Source organism: Carettochelys insculpta, chromosome 6, assembly GCF_033958435.1.
Source record: "Carettochelys insculpta isolate YL-2023 chromosome 6, ASM3395843v1, whole genome shotgun sequence".
NCBI lineage: Eukaryota > Metazoa > Chordata > Testudines > Carettochelyidae > Carettochelys > Carettochelys insculpta.
In genome coordinates this window covers 71513522-71527024 of record NC_134142.1, presented here as the reverse complement: position 1 = coordinate 71527024, position 13503 = coordinate 71513522, and the positions used below count along the sequence as shown (strand labels likewise).

General features: G+C 44.3%; 1 protein-coding gene across 3 annotated transcripts in view; it reads left to right on the top strand.

Moving 5' to 3' along the window:
• The window catches only part of FUT8 (fucosyltransferase 8), a 228983-nt gene that overhangs the window by 58831 nt on the left and 156649 nt on the right, over window positions 1-13503 (top strand). For all 3 annotated transcript variants that reach the window (XM_074997231.1, XM_074997230.1, XM_074997232.1), the window contains exon 3: window positions 12034-12129. The gene's annotated coding sequence lies outside the window, so the exon portion shown is untranslated. The remainder of the gene's footprint in view (window positions 1-12033; window positions 12130-13503) is intronic.

The window sequence follows — 13503 nt, the reverse complement described above, 5'->3', positions numbered from 1 at the left end:
AATTACTTGGTCATGGATGTGATATGGCAGAGATCTACGTATCCCACTTTCAAGTCAACCCACCACACAATAAAAAGTGGGACAGTATGTGTTGGAAGGTCTACTCCTCCAGGACCCTCTTTCTTTGGGCAACAAACTACACAACCATGCTGGTGGATTACGACCACTCTAACTATTCTAAATTACAAAAGTTGGTCCCATCTCTGCCCTATCAGCAATGTCCCATCCTGCTCAATGTCATCCAGGAGGGGCATGTCATTGTATGCACAGTGCTCCAATTTGCCATGGATGTGGCAGACATAGCAACCAGGGTTACAGTCTCCACCATTGTAATGTGCTGGATCTCCTGGCTGCAATCCTTGAATCTTGAAAGAACTTCCACAAAAGGTGGAAGACCTATTGTTTGATAGGGCAAATTTGTTTGCAGAGACTCTTGCACTACTCTGCACAAGTTGCAGATGCACACTCCTCCCTTTTTAAGTGGGCATACTACTCTTTCCAGAAGCCCAGAGAGCAGTTCAGATAGTTGCAGCAGCAGCCCTGTGACAACAGGCAGAGTTACAGACCCCAATGTCACAAGCCTCAACATTCTGCTGTGTCTACAGGCCTCCAAACAGCAGTTTTCAAGTTTTGGGTGGGTGTCCGAAATATCTTCCAGCTCCAGTCACTGCATCTTCAGGTCACCCACAATTTTAGCACCGCCTCCTCCTATTCTTCCACCAGTGGGATGCCGTAACATTGGACAAATGGGCGCAGGAGCTCATTGCCCATGGCTGCTCCATCCCCTTTACTTCAGTCCCGCCTACCCGCCCCCCACTTGTCCCTTTTCAGGGACCCCTTTCACTAGAATCTGCTTCACCAAGAGGTGCACCCCTTTTTGCACCCAGGCACCATAGAGCCAGTTCCAACCTAGTTTAATAGTAGGGAGTTTTACAACACATACTTCCTAACACCGGAAAAGGATGATGGGCGGAGACCCCTTCTCGATCTGAGGAGGCTCAACAAGTATGTCCTCTATCAATGTTTCAGAATGGTGATCCTCAGACAATTATCCTGGCACTGGGCAAAGAAAACTGGCTTTTGATGTACAAGACACCTATTTTCATATCATGATACACCTGGCACACAGGTGCTTCCTGCATTTCATGATGGGGTCCCACCAGTACCAGTACCTCCCATTTGGGCTGTCAACTGTGCCCAGGGTTTTTTCAAAGACTCTAGTGGTTGTGGCTGCCCACCTTCAATGTCTTGGAGTTATAATTTTCCATACCTGGATGATTGTCTTATAAAGTGTGCTTTACTGCCAGAAGCACTCCACATGGTCTGTACTACTCAGTCTTGGCTTCCATATCAACTATGAGGAGTTCATGCTTCAGCCTACTCAGACACTGGAGTTCATAGGGATTTGCATAGACAGTACCGTGGCCAGTGCCACTCTTCTGACCCACAGGTTTGAAGCTCTTCTTGACCTTGTACGGATGGTATGAGTATCCCCCAGTGTCACGACTTGTGATTTTCCTAAACCTCCTGGGGCATATGGTAGCCACCACATTCATTGTCAACTGGCCAGACTTCACATGCAGTGTCTCCAATCTTGGTTGGCCCTGTCCAGAGGCCCACTGTCCAAATCAGTGGTCATTCTGCGGTGCCTTTTCGCCTCCCTACAATGGTGGACAGACTCGAGAAATGCCTTAACTGGGCTGCTGTTTCATCAACCATCCCGTTTTCTTACCATTACTATGGATGCCTCCCTTATGGGATGGGGTGCCCGTTTGGGATCTCTTATGGTCCAAGGCAAGTGGTCCTTCACTGAACACATACTCCACATAAATCTGTTAGAGCACAGGGTGGTTTGGTATGCTTGCCAGCATTTTCTCCAGTACATAGTCAACATCCTGACTGACAACACCTGCATATACGACATCAACCAGTAGGGCAGCATAAGGTTGCAGTCCCTCTGCGTGGAGGCCTTCAATCTTTGGACTTAGTGTTTCCAGCACTCTCTAACTCCAGTTGCCACATACCTTCCCAGAGTACTGAATGTGACTGCGGAAGCCCTTAGCCTTGCATTCAGCAACCAGCACGAGTGGGAGACAGACACAGTGGCACTCAATCGTGTTTTTCATCTCTGTGGTGAACCTTACATAGACCTATATTTGAGCCATGTCAACAGGAGGTGTCACTAGTATTGTTCTGGGGAAACAGTCTCTCGGGAACACTTTCTCCATTAAGTGGGAGTGCCCAGCTCCTTCCCATACTACATTGCCTAATGCAGTAATCTGGGAGCTGATCTTGTCCGTGAAGACAGTCAAAAAAAGCACTGAGTACTTCAGCTTTTCCCACATCATCTGTCACCAAGTTCCCTCCCTCATTCAGCAATGGCTCCACACTCTCTCCCTGATCATGCTCTTAGTTGTTAAAATCCTTGTTACCCTACACATCCATTGCTAGCTTTAGTTCCAGTTGTGCTTTTGCCTTTCTGATTACTCCCTGCATTCTGCAGCAATGTATTTATACTTCTTCTTAGTCATCTGTCCAAGTTTCCACTTCTAATATGTATCCCTTTTGAGTTTAAGCTTGCCAAGGATTTCCCTGGTAAACCAAGCTGGTTGCCTACCATATTTGCTTTTCTCACTGCGCATGGGGGTGGTTTGTTTCTGTACCTTCAGTAAGGCTTCTTTAAAATACTGTCAGTTCTCCTGAACTCCTTTCCCCTTCATATTTCCCTCCCAGGGGATCCTGCCCATCAGTTCCCTCAGGGAGTCAGTTTGCTCTTCTGAAATCAAGGGTCTGAATTTTGTAGGATTTAAGTGGTTATAAGTTAAAATAGATGTGTTTTCAGTAGTTACCAAATTGAAATGAAAAGAAAATGCATAGTTAATTCTAACTTCCCAAAGAGACTTACTGCATGCATGTATGTATGTAGTCCGTCGTGTGCGACGATGGTGTCTTGAGCTTGCACAGGCTCATCCGTTGTGGACTCGCATGTGACTGAGGAGTCCAAACTTTGAATAGCATGGGCATTCACGGTGGGGGCAAGGGAATTGTCCTGGGTGTGTTGGTGCGGCTGCTGCTGTTGCTTTCCTCCTCTCACGAGCATCAATGAGGCATACACGTCGCTGCTCTTCAAAGTTGTCATACGTGTGTCATACGAGAGCACGCCAGCCTGTTTGGTCTTTTGCATGCTGCTCTAGCTGATCTGGTTTTAAACCAGAATGAGCAATGTTGGCCTTCACGCAGTCTTTCTCTTGCAAGGCCTACCTTGATTCCTTTTGCCCTGGGAGAGTTCACTGTAGTGGAGTTGCTTAGGGATTCATGACTCCTCCATTCATATGATGTGCCCTGTCTAGTGAAGCTGGGCTTTCAGAATCATGGCTTCAATGCTCGTGGTTCCTGCTCTGTCCATGACTTCCAGGTTTGTAACTCCATCTTGCCATCGAATGTGCAGTATTGACCTCAGGCTGCGAGTGTGGAAGCGCTCCAGCAGTTTTATATTTTTTCTGTACAAGGTCCAGGTTTCACAGCCATACAGGAGACTGGGCAGAACTACAGCTCTGCACACTTTCAGTTTAGCAGACTGTTGGATATTGTGCTGATTCAACACTCACGCTCTCAGACATCCTAGTGCCCATCTGGCCTGGCAGATTCTGGCATTGATTTCTTTGTCAAGGGAGCCATCATTGGCTATCACACTGCCAAGGTACTTGAACTCCTGTACTGTTTTTAACTCTGTTCCTTCAATAAAGATTGTAGCAGGGAGAGCAGCAGATCCTGGAGCAGGTTGAAACAGTACCTGGGTCTTTCCTAGGCTGATGGTCAAACCAAAGAGGCGAGTGACATCAGCAGACTTGTTGACGATGAGCTGGAGATCAGATTCCCTTGTGTGCCATAAGTGCACGGTCATCAGCAAAAAGGGTTCAAGGATGAGCCTCTCAAGCGTCTTGGTTTTAGCATTCAGACGACAAAGGTCGAAAAGTGACCCATCAAGTCTGTATTTTATGTAGACTCCATGGTCCAGGTCCCTAACTGTGTGGCTGAGAATGCACGTGAAAAAGCGGTTGCATAACACTAGGGCCAGCACGCACCCTTGCTTCACACCATTGGATATCTCAAATAGATCTGAGGACTCGCCATTTGAAAGAACAAAGCCAGTCATGTCATTGTGGAACAGGCGTATGAGGTTAATGAATCTTCTCAGGCAGCCAAGTTTTGACAGGATAATCCACAGGGCTTCTCTGTTGATGGTGTGAGATGCCTTGGTCAGGTCCATAAAGATGGCATACAGATCCAAGTTCTGCTCTATGTACTTTTCTTGGACCTGACAGACTTACTGCATACATATTCTTACCCTAAAGAGCTATTCTCATGTCAGGTAAAATTTTCAGACCAGAGCTGTTCTTTTTCTCTGATTTGGGTCTACAGCCTTTAACAGCTCTTCGTTTCTTCGTAGGATGTGTCAGACAGATTCCAAAGCAGGATGACGACAAAACCTGATACTTTCTCATTGTTTAAATAGATTTTGTCATAGGACGGACACACTTCTGAGAAATGGGGTGGGTACAACCACAAAATGGAGGTTTATTCTCTCATGAGATATACCAAACCATCACAAATGTAAACTTCTTTCTCTAAACCCCTCCCTCCATGAAAAACACACTAGATCAAAATGGCTTTAGTACCTGGTAGTACGGTCACATGTCTTTCTAGTACCAGCGGCCTTCTAAACTTACAGGAAAAACAAGGCACTTTACCAGTCATTAAGTGAATTGTCCAACTGTTTAGTGTTTCCAGCTTCCTTTTGCACCATTTTTTACAACTGCCATTCTTTGCTGTGCACTTCAGCATCTTCAGCAGAAAAACATGGATTCCACACTTTCTTATGCTCTGTTCAGTGCCGTGAAAACATGCATTGCAGCAGGGTTATTCTTGAAATTATTGGTAGAGGAAGAACAGTCACAGGTGGATGATAATTTGTGTGAGGTGCACATCAGCAACCTGTTTCGTTTGGCACACTCAGAGAAGCTGTATCAGATAGATGGCCACTTTTGGGCTAGGTAAACCAGAGCTCAGTGGTGGGATAACGCTCCCATGCAGGTCTGGGATTAAGACCAGTGGCTACAGAAGTTTAGGATGCATAAAGCAACTTTCTTGATTCTGTGTACTTAGCTGGTCCCCGAACTGCAGTGCAAAGACACCAGAATGACAGCTGCCCTCTTGGTTGAAAAGCATGGGCATTGCTGTGTGGGAGCTGGCAACTCTTGTTTGCTACCTAGCTGTTGCAAATCACTTTGGAGAGGTGAAGTTAACTGCTATGTCTTCACTACTGTAAGTGTGCAGGGCAGTAAATTTTACTCTGCTGCTGAGGGTCAACTCTGGAAAATGTCCATAAAATTGTGCCTGGATTTGCAATGGTGGGCTTCCTTAACTCTGGGGGGCAACCAAGGGCGCATATATTCCAATTGCAGCGCCAACCCATCTTGCCACATAGCTTGTCAACAGAAAGTGATTCTTCTTGATAGTACTGCAGGGTGTCCTGGAAAGGTGCATGATACATGCATCTTCAGGAATACTGGCCTATACAGAATGACGCAGGTGTGGACTTTCTTTCCAGACCCGCAAAATTACAGTTTGGGATGTGGACATGCTCATAGTGATCCTGGGAGACCCGGGTTACTCCTTGCATCCCTGCCTTTTGAAGCTTACAGGGGGCACCTGGACAGCAGTAAGTAGCAGTTTAACAGGCTGAGGCGATGCTATTTGGTAGTGGAGTGTGCCTTCGGCAGATTGATAGGGAGATGGTGGTTTTTCTATGGTAGACTAGATCTTGTGGAGGATCATACATCATGGTCATAGTTGCTTACTGTAATTTTTCCTGTTTATTTTGTCAGACATATGATTAAGAAGCATTTATGTCTTTTTCTGTTCATTCTTCATATTAAAAGTTAATATTTTAACACTAATGAAAGGGTTAAATATCAAAATAATTTGGCAAAATACTGTAATTTACTTTGGATTTGTGTAGAATTCTATTAATTTTTATATTTCTTTGTAACCTCTTCCAAGGATTTGAATGCATTAATAAATTAAGCGTCGTATGGTTTAGTGAAGTAGATTAGTATTAAATTCTTTGCTGTGGAAAAGTTGAGGTATGTTGAGATCAAGATGTGCCCGATTTACTCAATGAGTCAGTGCAGAATATGAACTACTTTTGAAGTTTAACCATTCTGTGATCCCTAGACCATGTACCTGTGGCAAATTTGACAGTAAATGTAATATGGTGATTTCTAACTGTGATTTAAAGAAGTGTGTGTTTTAAAAACATGTTGCGTGAAGTAAGCTACTTTTGGCAATGGCAAATCAGTCCCAAATCTATCAGTTAATGAATGAAAAGCATAATTTAAGGAATGTTAGGCCAGGTCTACCGTAGACCTTAAAGTCAGTCATAGCAAGAATCACTATAATTGACATATAAGCAGTCAAGTAACACTTTAAAGACTAAAAAAATAATTTATTAGGTGAGATTTCATGGGGGAGACCCACTTCTTCAGGCCATAGCCAGACCAGAACAGACTCAATATTTAAAGCACAGCGAACCAAAAGCAGTAATCAAGGAGGACAAATCAGAAAAAAATGATAAAGGTGAGCAAATCAGAGAGTAGAGAGGTAGAAGGTGGGGGGGGGGGAAGGTTAAGAATTAGATTAAGCCAAGTATGCAAATGAGCCCCTATAGTGACTCAGAAAATTTCCATCCTGGTTCAAACCACGTGTTAATATGCCGAATTTGAATATCAAAGACGGCTCGGCTGTCTCCCTTCAATAGTGGTGTGAAATTTTTTTTCAGTAACACGCAAACTCTTAAGTCATTAACAGGATGGTCCACTCCATTAAAATGTTGACTAACCGGTTTGTGGATCTGGAGTGTTTTTATGTCTGTTTTGTGCCCATTAACTCTTTGTCTAAGGGAGTTAGAAATCTGTCCAATATACCAAGCAGCTGGGCATTGTTGGCACATGATGGCATATATGATGTTAGTTGAGGAACATGAGAATGTGCCCGTGATTCTGTGCATAACCTGGTTAGGTCCAGTGATGGCATTTCCAGAAAAGATATGTGGATAAAGCTGGCAGCGGACTTTGTTGCAAGGAAGGGTTCCAGGACTGGTATTCCTGGGGTATAGACTGTGGCTGTTGGTGAGGATCCTCAAAGGTTGGGAGGTTGTCTGTAGGAGAGAACAGGCCTATCACCTAGGGCCTTCTGGAGTGAGGCGTCCTGATTAAGAATAGGTTGTAGGTCTTTAATAATGCGTTGCAGTGGTTTGAGTTGGGGATTGTAGGTGATGACCAGTGGTATTCTGTTCTTGGCTTTTTCAGGCCTATCTTGGAGTAGCTGGTCTCTGGGTATTCATCTGGCCCTGTCGATTTGTTTTTTTCATTTCTCCTGGTGGGTAATTCAGGTTTGTGAATATTTGGTAAAGATCTTGTAGTTTTTGGTCTCTGTCAGTTGGATCAGAGCAAATGCGATTGTACCTAAGAGCTTGACTGTAAACAATGTATCTAGTTATGTGCGCAGGATGGAAGCTAGAAGCATGTAGGTAAGTATAGTGATCAGTGGGTTTTCGGTAGAGTGTGGAACCGATCAGGTCATCCTTGATTTGTACTGTCGTGTCCAGGAAATATATCTCTTGTTGGAGTAATTGAGACATAAGTTGGTGGTGGGGTGCAGATTATTGAAGTGTCTGTGGAATTCAATTCTTCTAGAGTCTCTATAGCATGGGTCCAAATCATAAAGATGTCATCAATGTATCTTAAGTAGAGGAGAGGTAATAGGGGATGAGAGCTGAGGAATTGTTGTTCCGGGTCAGCAATAAATATATTAGCATATTGTGGGGCCATGTGGGTGCCCATAACAGTTCCACTAATCTGGAGGCATAAATTGTCCCCAAATCGGAAATAATTGTGGGTGAGAACAAAATTACAGAGGTCAGACGCCAGATTGGCTGTGGTGACATCAGGGATGGTATTCCTGATTGCTCGTAATCCGTCTTTATGTGGAATATTAGTGCACAGAGTCTCTACATCCATTGTGGCGAGGATGGCGTTATCAGGAACTTTTTCCAGTGTTTTGTAATTTCCTCAGGAAGTCGGTGGTATCTTGGAGATAGCTGGGAGTGTTGGTGGCATAGAGTTTGAGGAGGGAGTCCACGTAACTGGATAGTCTGGGGGTAAGGGTGCCAATACCCAAAATGATAGGGTGTCTGGGGTTTCCAGGTTTGTGGATTTTGGGAAATAAATAGGATAATCCAGGCTGGGGCTCAGATGGTGTGTCTAAGTGAATAAGATCCCGAGTAGCAGCGGGGAGTTGTAATTTCCTTTGGAATTCCAAAGTGGGATCAGTGGAGAGAGGTCTGTAAAATGTGGTGTTGGAGAGTTGTCTGGCTGCCTCCTGTTCATAGTCTGACTTATTCATGATGACAACAGCACCCCCTTTGTCAGCTGGTTTGATTATAATGTCTGGGTTCTTTTTGAGACTGTAGACAGCGTAGCGTTCAGCTTTGTTGAGATTGTGTGTCATTTGGCATTGTTTGTGTATAATGTCAGCCTGAGCACGGTTTGCAGAAGCATTGCATGTAGAAATCCAGGCTTTCACCACGACCCTCAGGGGGAGTCCACATAGAGTTCATCGTGTTTTGTTGTTGGTGGGGTGGGTCGAGAGAGTCAGACTGTTGTTCATAGGTGTGCTGGAAAAATTCCTTTAGACGGAGGCAGCGAAAGACGCCTTCAAGGTTGCCACAGAATTGTATTAAGTTCATGGAGGAAGTAGGCCAGAAGGAAAGACCCCAGGATAAGAGAGACTCTTCTGCAGGGCTGAGTTGGTAGCTGGAAAGGTTAACAATATTATTATTCAAGCTGTTGTTATTGTGGTTGAAGTATCCTGAGGTATGAAGTAAAGTAGAAAATGTATTCCCTTTTCTTTTTTGTAGAAAGTGGAAGTGCATTTTATAAATTTCTTGTCTAACACAGGTAAAGCCTTGTACTGTGGGGTCTCGCGTGGATGCCTGTTTGATGATAATTTCAAGTTCAGAGAGTTTATTTGACTGCTCTTTTTTTTGATAGTATATAGACTAGCATGGCTCCCTCTCTGTTACTATAATTGACATATCTGTCTAGCCTCACTGAGGGAAGTTGATGGGAGAAACTCTCCCACTGACCTCCACTACTCCTCGTGAGATTGAGGAGCACAGAGGTCGATTGTTGACCCCTGATAGTTCAATTACTCACATCCCCACTAGGCCCCATGATGTTTCGATGCTGAATGGTTGATCTACATGTAGTGTAGACATACCCTTAAGAGCAGAAATCAGATATTCTTCTTCCAGGGTCCCCATAGGTGTTCCACCTTTAGGTGCGTCAGCGCTGCTGTGCCCACTGGCCAAAGATTTGTGGGTAGCAGTGGCTGCCCCACCCCCAGCTGCCTGTGCTCCCAGGCCACAGGTGCGAAATGCCTTTGGCACTTACTGTGCATGTGTGGGCAGCCAGTTCCTCAGTTCTTCTCCGTTCGTCGCTGGCTTCAGTCGCAAGAGCACCCCCTGCCTCAGTCACCTGAAAAAAAAAATGAAAATCAGAACAGCTTATCTTAAATAACTACTAAATATAACAAGAACAAGAAGACAATGAGGGAAAGCCACAGACACGGCTAGTCCCAAGCGTCTCTAGCCACTTTCAGTGGCTCCGCTCCATAGTGCAGTCAGTCTCATCAGTTTCACTCATGACCAGCTTACTGGGATTTCAAATGTGCTCTTCTTGTGGCCCCTTCATTTCAGTTTGACAGCCACTTTTTCTGTATACGGTGTCTGGGTCAGCATCGTAACACAGAAGGCTGTCCACAGTGTAGGAAATTGACAAAACAGCTCAGGAGAGGAAGGCAAGAGCAGCTCCTTATCTGGCACATGGAGCAGGCTTTCACACCTATGGACCACAACAACTCCCCTGTCAGGCATAGCCCACAGGGGGCTGAGGCTACTTACAGGGCTTTGACAGGGATAAGCCCTAGAGATAAGGGGAAATCCCCTGGAGTTAAGAAGAGGTCTCTCACTTTCTCGAGGTCTGTCTCTTGGGTGGTGAAATTGATCAGCTCTAATCACTGTGCTGCTGCCCTCCCTGCTTTTAAGGAGGCGGCCTCAAGTGCTTCGCCAAAAAGGCGAAAGATGGAGAGGACTGACCCCACCTTGAAGATGGCGCAGTGCTTTGACACAGCTGCTGTCCTAGTACCACAGAGCAAGCTGGCAAAAAGAAAGCAAACACTGGCTCTGTGAACGTTACAGTGGTGCTGGCAGCTGCTAATGTTCTTAAGGGCCTCCGCAATGTCTTTGCACCAATCAAGGAGCCAGTGCCCACATGAGACCTCACTCTGGTCCTCAGGTCCACACCCGGCAAACCATTTGAGCTGTTAGCCATCTGCTCTTTGCTGCACTTGTCCATGAAAGTAGCTTGCCTTGTGGCAATCACTTTGGCACAAAGGGTAGGGGAGATCAGTACGCTGATTTCGGGACCACCATTTATGACCTTTCACAAGGACAAACTGGACCTTTGCACCCATCCTAAATTCCTCCCTAAAGTATCTACTTCTTTTCAATTCAACAAACCAGTGTACTTACCCATCTTCTTCCCTCAATCTCATACAGATGGTAGGAACAGAGCCAGGCACACCCTAGACGTCCACTGGGCCTTGGCCCTCTGCCTGCAGAGAATGCAGCCATTCCAGAAGATGACCTGACTCTTTGTCTCCTCAGCCAAAAGGTCTTATGGCATACCTATCTTCAAACAGGGATTGTCCAAATAGATCTCAGGCTGTCTAAGGCTTTGAACTTGCAGTGAGCAGGACTGGGTGAGAAGCCCCAGGCTGGGGTGCAGCAGTTTATTGCTAGGACTGTGTGGGAAGCTGAGGCCCTGGGAAGCTGCTGCTGGGGCTGGGCAGGGAGTTGCAGCCGGGCTGGGAAGGAAGCTGCCCCTGAGGATGCTGCAGCTGGGGAGGGGTGGCTGGGACCAGCAGCTGGGGAGTCTGCAGGGGTGGGGAGTCAGGGAGCTGTAGGTGAGCACCAGAACAGGGGCTTGGAATATCAGCAGCGGTGTGGAATTGACCACCCTTGGTCCAGAAAAGTCCCTGGTCTGGAATGACTCCGGTCCTGAGACTGGCAGACTAGAGAGGTTGAACATGTAATTTATTTTCTGTCATGTACTTCTTGAAATCCTTTTGTATACCACACTTTGGGAAACACTGTTCTATAGCGATGGCTTATACTGGCTACTGGAAATCCATTCAGTAGCTAGAGTTGAGCCAGCCAAAATTTATTGTGGCTGTTCATTCTACTGCTTTATGTGAGAAATGTCAGTATCTCAATATTTGGGTTTTGGATCCAGGAGGCTTTGTCCAAATTTTTAAGTTGATATGGAGAAGTGCCCAGTATGTTCCAGTGATTCAGCCAGTACTCTTGTGGCTAATTGGTCCATCACTTTTCTGTTTATAACTTCTTATCTGGAAGAATAGAAGTTATGCTATGGGGATTTGAGACTGGTGGGATTTAAGATGTAGAGACAAATGAGAGATGGTTAAGGGGGATAATGCAGAATTTCGTGATCCAAAACAGTAGTGTTACTAGCATAAGTCCTGTGTACAGATGCAATGAAAAAAATAGATATTTTAATTTGCTAAACCTGGAGTTGTTTCTGAGATGTCAGAATTTATTTATTTATTCTCAGATATCTTTTTAGTATATTTATAGCGTATATGTCAAAATAATCTTTTGCACCTGTTAGTGCTTCCGTATTTAAGTGCTTTTTATCATTTGATGCAATTTTGGTGCTGAAGAAAGACTAGTAGTGTTGAAAACAGTGGGTGTATAATATTTAACTTTAATAGGGTGCCATATTATATTTTTATAGTTGCCTTTTGGGCTGTGGTGGGTGCTCGCTCTACTATAGAATAAAATAATGTCATTGAGATAATGACTAATTTGTTTGTTTGGATTTTTTTTAGAGCAGTTCATTTCACTGACTACTGGATCAGAGAAAACAGTTATTTCCCTAGACACCCATCATGGAACTGTTTCTACTTCCTACTGTCATGGAAAAGGTAAATGGTTTTTCAGATTTATTGATTAGTGTCCATCTTTGACAACTGGAAATTGAAATTGAATAAGTTGTAATTCTTCAAATGATTTCATATGTCATCACGAGTATGTAGTTGGTGAGTGCATACCCAGTACTCTCAAGACAGAGATTTTAATTAGGAGTACCTATTACGATAGCAGTTGTACTTGTGATTTGTCATTGTGATTTGTACTGAGGCCAAAAAATTCAGGCCACCACAAGTAATTTGAGTTCCTTCTTGCCACACATGAATTGGAGCTCTCCTCTTTTATTACACTTGCCTTCTTTGTCCTTGTAAGTACATTTTAAATAGTCAGTTATGTAGTTAGCAATAGTTAAAATTGAATTTAGTATGTCCTACATAATTTCTGTTTTTACTTTGTTAGGAATTGGGATAGGGCATATTCATCCCATGTGGGTGCCGCAAGAGTTAACCCTGCTTACCTAGCTGAGGAGCACTGCCTCTTCAGTTGTGCTAGGCATATGCCAGTTATAAAGGCCTGCAGAGCAACTCAATCTGGCTGACTGCCAACTAGAGTTTGAGGGTCCTCTACAATATCTGGGAATTCCCCCTCCCGCTGCACCCCCAGGAAATAAAATGTTTTGCTGTTCAAATAATGATAGTACCACTGCCATGTTTTACTTAAGAAGACAAAGACAGAAGAAGTCTTCGGGAACAAACTCATGCATCAGTCCATGACCGACAGCGTGGTACCCAGCCCTGTTGCCCCGATTCCTTTCCCCTACAATGTTGAATCCTGGTTCTAATAGACTTGTTGGGGTTTAACTCTGGGGCACAGATGCAACTGTGCCTGGATTATTATGCCTAGTTCTGGTGTCCCCAGTTCAGTAAGGATATTAATAATCTGAAGATCTTTACAGGGAAGAGCCACAAGAATGATAAGATGATTGGAAAACATGCTTTATAATGTACTATAGCAGCCCAATCTATTATTTTCAACCAAAGGAAGGTTGGTGAGGGAAAATGGGTAGATAGCTACATAAGTACCAACATTTGGTAATGAGGTCTTCAGTCTAGTGGTGCATGAGACAAGAAGATCCAGTGGCTGGAAATTCAATCTAGGCTAAATTAGACTGCAAATAGAGGTCAGATTTTTAACAGTAAGGCCAATTAACCATTGGAATAATTTAGTAAGGTTGTGGTGGCTTCTCCATTTCTTCGAACTTTTAAACCAAGATTTGATTATTTTTTTTGTTTCTTTGTTTTGTTTTTTTCTGAAAGATGTTGTAGTTTAAGTGGGGATTATTTCAGGACAAATTTTTTGCCCTGTGTTATGTAGCTGGTCAGACTAAATGATTAACGTGTTCCCTTCTGGCTTTATAATGTGTACTCTCT